We start from the raw sequence: 5457 nt of genomic DNA, 5'->3' as shown, positions 1-5457 counted from the left end.
AAATATAGAAAGAACTGTTACAACTAAACAACAAAGAAAATCCAATAAAAAAGTATCCAAAGACTTGAATATGCACTTCTCTAAAGATCATTATGTTTGATAAGTAGTCATCATTTATCATTTATCATTAAGGAATTGCAAATCAAAGTCATAACAAGAGAACACTTTATGAGTAGAAGGATGGCTACAATCAATGACATGGACAATAGCATATGTTCTCAGGGACAAGGATACACTGTGACCTGGTGAAGAAATGTAAAAGATGTGCCTGCTTTCTAGCACAGTCTGGAAACTCCTTCCATGTTAAACACAGACTTACCAAATGACCCAGCAATACCACTCCTAGGTGTACATCCAAGAGAAACAAAGTTATATGAGTGTTCACAGCAGCATTATTCAAATAGCCAAAAAGTACAAGTGACTAAGTCAACAAACAAAATAGTTTAATAAATAAGGCATATCCATCTAATGGAATGTTGTTCTGCAATAGAAAGGAATGGAGTACTGATGACATGCTATGACATGAATGAACCTTGAAAATATTATGCCAACTCAAAGAAGCCAGTCACAAAAAGATAGGGTCTCACTAAGTTGCTTAAGGCACTGATTTTATCCTTGATGAAGGAAGGGTCACTTGGCACTTTGTCCCCCATGCAGACAGCCACACACCTCTCCAGGCACAGTTAGAAACATGCTTACTGAAAAGTTCCTGGGAGAAGCCAGGTTTCACAGCATGCTTTGCATGATCCTCTCCCAAGTTCCTTGATGCCACAATTCCTTTCAACACCCGTTTCTCTGCTAGGTCCTCCAGACAGAAGGCAGCATCTTCTGGAATATTCCTTGTCATGCTATGCCATTACCCTGCCCAGAATTTTCCATTCCTGCCTTCCTCTGGACCTCACCAGAGAGCCACTCTCAAGGTTGCTCAGGGCAGAGCACACTACTCTCAGGGAGCATGCCCCTGCAGCCTCAGAAGATGCTCTCCTTAGAGGCATGAAATAATGGAAGAAAGGGGACTCAGGAAAAAGTGCACCATGTAATTTATATCAGAGAATTTTTCTATGGATACATAAAATATATTCATATTTTGAATAGAGGTTTACATGTTCCAAAGGAATTGTCATTTCTTATTTCCAGAAATCTGTCACTTTAAAACTCTAACAATAGGAGGCCACGTTTGTCATATTTTTGACTTTCATAAAGTTGTATGCTGAAAAAAAAAAGTTGCATGTTGTCCTCTGACCCAATATTAATATAGCTAATGCCATAATGACTCATTCAACCAAAATTTCAGGCAAGGATTTCTGAACAGCATGCCGTCACCAACCAAGCCCTCCCAAATGAATCCTCAAATGGACACCTCACCAGTCTGGATATCCCGGGATGTGGAACCATCTAAAACACCTATTGAAATTAGGCCACCTGCCATCCTTACTGAGAACCCACCTGTCTGTTTTCCTTTAGACCCACAGCTCCCTCACTGGTACCCCTGAGTTGTTTATTTTCCATTTTACATGTTTGATTGTGGTTAAAATATACATGACATGAAATTTGCTATGTTAACCATTTTTAAAAATGTTTTTTTAGTTGTAGATAGACATAATACCTTTTTTTTTTATATGTGGTGCTTAGGCTTGAACCCAAGACCTCACATGTTCTAGTGAGTGCTATATCACTGAGTTACAAACCCAGCCCTCATTTTTTTTAATATACAATCCTTTTACTCAATATGAATACTCTCTAATCCATAGCATATTTGAGGAATATTGATATCCCTGAGTGTATAAATTTAATTCATTTCAACAAAATTCTACCATACCCATTTCCTCTATTGTGGAAGAGTAGATGCTCACCGAGTGCAAGGAAATATTTTAGGCCTTTGGTAAAACCACTATAGAATCAAAGAATCCCTGTAATGAATGCAACATTAGAAAATAATTCAGGTCTAATTGTTATTGGTTATATATTTTTGGCTTGTATTTGTTTAATAATGGAGATACTCTCATTTTCTTTTAGATTATTGTTAGTGGTTATTAAAATATAATCATGAGCTGGGATTGAGGCTCAGTGGCAGAACTCCTGCCTAGCATGTGTGAGGCACTGGGTTTGATTCTCTGTACTACATATAAATAAGTGAATAAAGTAAAGGTCTATAAACAACTTTAAAAAGTTTATAAATAAAACACTTAATCATATACCTATTAGTTTCATTCCTTTTTACTATATTTCTCCACATCAGTCATATAAAAAAGACTATTTCTTTAATTATGACAGCTCAACTATCAAGAAGAGGATTCTTCTTAGTCATGGGAATTTTGATTTTTATAATAATAGCCCAATTATTTAGGTAAAGTACATATAAGTATGTACTGTATATATTTTTGTGATGCTCCACAAGTGTTTCCTGGAGGAGGTGGAGGAAGAAAAGGTCCTCTTCTCATGAACCGACTCCTTGGATCCACAGAAAACAATGGACCTCTGATTGGAGGGTAAGATGAGAAAGAAAAGCCAGAGACAGTTGCTTGGTTTTCAGCAGGGAGAGATGAATCAGGTACACTGGAATCACCTAGATCAACTTTGGTATCATTTCTACTAGATTCCATTTCTGAATATGTAGGCCCATGCATTTTATCCAAAGGCAGCATAGTGGAACTTCTGAGTTCTGCTGATCCAGACGGTCTACCATATTTAGAATAACACCCATCTTGCCTTTGTAGAGGAAGATGTGGATCAGAATATGGTTGGCCTGGTGAAGGGATCATTATCCTATGGGCCTGTTCCCATGGATGTTCCAGGGGCCATATGTCAGAAGGTGCTCTCTGAGGATAAGTTGACTTATCACAGTTTGATTGTCTTCTTTCATTGCTAGTTGGATGGTCCAGAGGATTCTCTGGGCCCCTTGAGCCTCTTTCTCCTCCTACTGGCACCAAAGTTGAGGGTATGAGTGTAGCCTTCTTTTCCAAATGAGAAGGTCTTATTTCACATGAAGGTTGACCCAATGGTGAGGGACCATTTGGAGAATTCTTTTTGCCAAAGGCTGTACTTGAAGCATCAAGCACAGAAGGATCTTTTTCTACAAGCTTAAATTATAACTCTATTTCAGTTAATTTTTGTATATTGTGAGCATTTTTTCCTTAAATTATTGAGGTATCTTTCAGCACTCCTAGCTGCCAACTCATTACCATGAGCTTTTTTCTCATAGTAAATAATGTGCCCCTGATAAAAACAAATGGTTCTCTCCAATTCTTCTTCAAGATCTTTTGATCGCTTTCTATTGGTCTCCAGCAGTTTAGTTGTATGGCTGATCTTTTCTTCCTCTTTGAAAAGTTTCTCTTATTGCTCTACCTGGTAATTTTTCTCTCCTATTGTCTTTGGAGTTTCATTACATTTTCTTGATATAATTCCATCACGACTTTAAGTTTCTGCTGAAGATTCTGATTCTCACTTTCAAACTGTGTATTTTCTGTTTGCAAAGATGCTTGTTCTGTCTTAAGATTTCTAATATGTTCTATTAGGTCTTCCTTTGTTTCAATTACTTCAGATAATAAAGTAAAAATTTGATTTCTTTCTCTTTCTAAGGTTTTAAAAGAGGCCTTTAACTTCGCATCATAAACCAGTGTCTTCCAAGACCCTTTTGGCTGATCTTCTAAGTGAGCACTAATTTCTGATTAACTCTTCAATTCCAATTCCAAGTAACCATCATCTGTTAGGACTTTTTCAAGCATGGGAGCCAAATCTTTTATCTGCAGTAAGTGTTCAGTCAGAGAATTAATGTGATTTTATTTGTCTCCTAGAATTTGTTCTGCTTGTACTTTAGAGTGTTCAAATATAATTTTCTGTTTAGTAAGGCCATTCACTTTTTCTTTCCATACTTCAACTTCTTTTAAAAGCTGTTTATGACTTTCCTGAAGTCATTCAAAGCCTCTTTTATTGCTACTGTAATTCTTTCTTTATTCATTTGAAATATTCTCAAGGTTGTTTTAGCTTCAGGTATTTGTGATTCAAGGGATTTTGATTCCTCTTCTAGGGACTTAATGCTTTTTGATATATCCACCATCAATTTATCCTGTTGAGAATATTTAGTTTTCTCTTCTTTTAGCTCATTTTCTAGAAAGAGTATTTCATCCTCAAGTTTAGATATGGGCCTCTCCAGTATTTCATATATTACCTCCAAGTTTTCTGTTTTTACTGACTCCTTCACCAAAATGACATCCTTTAAAGGTGACTCTAAGCCTTCATACGCTTTTTGAACAAGGCTAACATTTTCAAGCAATTGACATTTTTTCTTGAATTAGTCCAAAAAGTTTTAGAGCAAGTTTTTTTAACCTTCTCATGTAATGCCTGCTTCTCACAGACTGATAACTTCTCCACAAAAACAAGAGAACAACAAAAAATCCAATAGCTGTACATATCACCAACTCCCATGGACAGCCATAAGGACTAGGGTGTGTTTCCATGTCTTCAGTCAAGGTAGACCACAACCCTACTTACTTCTTCCAGGACCACCCCCAAGTATGGCTGAGAGACAGCTGTTGCCTCTCCATCATGCTAAGGCTACTATGGCTATTCCCTCCACAACCATACAATCCCCAGCCACACCAAAATATGCTGTGAACACTCAGGCCTTTGGTCAGGAGAAAACCTGCACCAGGCAATGGAGCAGACCATTTTGTACCAGTGAGTGGCAGGGAGGGGCTGTGGGCATGGGCATGGGCATCCCTGGTCATGGGATCTCAGGGGCCTAGCACACTTACACTGCCTGTCAGGGAAGTCTTGGTCCCTCCACTATGCTATAAATTCTGAACCAGTGAAGGTTCAAGACAGTCCAAATCAAGCCAGAGAGAAGTCCTCTCCAGGTCACCCGCCCATTGATTTGGTTTAGGCCAGGCTAAGGCAGAACTTATTATGTGCCATTCTATATAGTCATAATATCACCCAGTTTAATGTAACTAAAATTCTACAGCTCTGTAAATTTTTTAAAGAGTTAGTACACCATGTATTTATATTTATACCACTTGCCTTTTTGTTTTAATTACTCATTCCTTTCCCTCCCCTCCTGTCCCCTCTCTTTATCCTTCTTTCCTTTCTTCTTTTTCCCTTTCCTTTTCTTTCAGTGTTGGGGGTTAAACTTCAGGGCCATGTACATGCTGGACAAGCTCTCTACCTCTGAGCTACTTGTTTAGCCTTGTTGACAATTTTTACAGAAGTCATCTGAATTATTCCATAGAAAAACTCTTGTGTTAGACATTTGAAAAATAATTTGAGAAGAGTTGCAAACTTGGGAATAAATCAGTTTTGATAAGTTGTTTTAAAATTGTACATGATATGTAATGTTTCTAAAAATAAATTGAGTTAGTTTTCATGTCATTTTTTGTAGACAACTATTTATTTAAGAGTCTTTGAAATCTTTTTTCAGATGTTCTTTTCACGTCTCACAGGATATAAACACTTCTAAGA

At 37.3% G+C, this 5457-nt stretch overlaps 1 pseudogene across 1 annotated transcript; it reads right to left on the bottom strand.

Annotated features, from left to right (window-relative positions):
* Positions 1-3086: 3086 nt before the first annotated feature.
* Positions 3087-4457, bottom strand: LOC308641335 (melanoma inhibitory activity protein 2-like; annotated as a pseudogene). Its single transcript has one exon. The product of its transcript is annotated as a melanoma inhibitory activity protein 2-like (transcript).
* Positions 4458-5457: the final 1000 nt, after the last annotated feature.

Source organism: Spermophilus citellus, assembly GCF_964194105.1.
Source record: "Spermophilus citellus genome assembly, chromosome: 1".
Taxonomy (NCBI): Eukaryota; Metazoa; Chordata; class Mammalia; order Rodentia; family Sciuridae; genus Spermophilus; species Spermophilus citellus.
This window is presented reverse-complemented; position numbering and strand designations above follow the sequence as displayed.